Source organism: Triticum aestivum, chromosome 6A (assembly GCF_018294505.1).
Source record: "Triticum aestivum cultivar Chinese Spring chromosome 6A, IWGSC CS RefSeq v2.1, whole genome shotgun sequence".
In the NCBI taxonomy this organism is placed as follows: domain Eukaryota; kingdom Viridiplantae; phylum Streptophyta; class Magnoliopsida; order Poales; family Poaceae; genus Triticum; species Triticum aestivum.
This window is the reverse complement of record NC_057809.1, coordinates 516601087-516603003: the sequence shown is the minus strand read 5'-3', so window position 1 is coordinate 516603003 and position 1917 is coordinate 516601087. Positions and strand designations below refer to the sequence as shown.

The following is a 1917-nucleotide window of genomic DNA, read 5'->3' as shown; positions in this document are numbered from 1 at the left end:
CTCCTCCAACACCTCGAGCAGGACGCCGGTCGTGCTCTCCGGCCATCCCGCCCTCCGCCCCGCGTCTGCCGTGTGCTACCTGCCGCGCACGGCCAGGCTGGTCGCCGCCGAGACGGAGCTGCGGGAGCGCGCCCTCACGGCCACCGTCGCTGGGAACCGCTCAGGCATTGGCCGCGAGGAGGTTACTGGGCTGCTGCGCGAATGATTCGGTCTCGCCGACGACGAGTTCTCCGTCCACAGCCGCGGCCACGACGAGTTCCTCCTCAAGTTCTCCTCGACCGAGGCCCGCACCAGGGTGGCCCTGCGCCCGGTGCGCTCGCCGCGCTTCAGACTCATCATCCACCCATGGAGTCACTCAGCCGGCTGCGAGCCGGTGCAACTGCGTTTTCGGGTGGAGGTCGAGCTCGTCGGCCTCCCCGACCAGGCGTGGCACCGCTCCTCCGTCGAGTCCATGCTCTTCCTGTTTCTCGAGATCGAGCACCTCCTCCCCTCCACCCGTGATGGCAGCGACATGTCCAGGTTCAGGTTCTCGGCATGGACTGCGAACCCCGACGCCATCCCGCGGTCTACCGACCTGCTGCTCCCGGAGCCAGACGCCGTCGACGCCGACGCTGACCCCAACCGCGCCGAGCGCCTTGTCCGACGCACACTCCGCAAGCCAGTGCAGATCCTGGTCACTGCCTCGGAAGATTTCCGTCTGCCGGCGCCTCCGCCAGCACGGCCGCGCTCGCCGGACGGTGCCGATGATGGTGATGTGAACCACCCGTCCCCCCCCGCTCCCTCCATGCTGGCCCCGGCGACACGAGTTCCGGCCGCGCTCCTCTCGGGCGTCACCGCCTGGCACCCGGCAAGCTGGGACCGCCGACCAAGGCCAACGTCGCTGTCGTGGTACGCGTCCTCCGTACCGCGGGTGGCGAGGCATTCTGGGCCCCCACCCATCCACGGCCCCCGTCCCTGCTAGCGGGCCCGCACTTCGCCAACAGATTGCTGCTACCACGACCGGGCCCTTGCCTGTCGGTTGCCAGTCGACCACGGGCGCTCCAGTCAACGGGTTGACGCGGTCCCCGCCACGCGACACCGAAGAGCTGCCTCCCCAGGTCAGCCCTGGGAGGCACGGGCTTGCCACTTGTCAGCCTTCTGCGCCCGGCCAAGCCCCGCTGAGCCCATCACAGGGGCCAGCCTCTGAGCCCGATACCCCACGCTGCCCCGACAGTGCTGCCTCTGGCCATCCTGCCGCCGACAGGCCGGAGATTCCTGAAACCCTCTGCACCAACCCCATCTCAACACCGGCCTGCGGCCCGCAGGCGACGCAGCCCGGACCCACCGCGGCACAGACAAAGCCAGCCCCACCCCCCGCCCGCGTGCTATAGGCTGAGGCCCCCGCGGTGCCGGGCAGTGCTTTGCATGGCCCCGTGACGCAGCAGCCAACCCTGGCGCAGGAAGTGGTTGGCGGGCCCAACACCTGCCAGGCCATAATTATTGCCCCACGTGCCACGGAGGGGATCCCAGCCGTCGACGGCCACGATCGCGAGGTGGGGGCGCTTGGAGCGGTTCGTCTCCTCGCTTCAGTGCCCCAACGCGCCTATTCTCCCACCCCCAACACCGCGCCGCCGACGCAACGCCGTCCCGTTGGATTTCACACCTCGACGCAGCGGACGTATTGCCAAGGCTGATCGCGGGCTCGATTCTGAGATGAAGGCGAAACGAGTGCTTCTACGCCGTCTCGGCCTGCTGCAACAAGACGAGCCAATCTCCGACTCCATACTCGAGAGATACGCACGCATGTTCGATCGCCCCCTGGCCGCCGACACGATCGCCGCGCTTGCGGACTACCACGGCTGGGAAGTGCCGGCGAACCCCTCCGACGCTCTGCATGCTCCACCGGTGCTCACCATCGAGGCCTAGCTTCTGTTGCTA

At 68.6% G+C, this 1917-nt stretch overlaps 1 protein-coding gene across 2 annotated transcripts in view; it reads left to right on the top strand.

Moving 5' to 3' along the window:
- LOC123128213 (uncharacterized) overlaps positions 1–1917 on the top strand; it is a gene marked incomplete at its 5' end in the record, with an annotated part of 31825 nt that overhangs the window by 4458 nt on the left and 25450 nt on the right.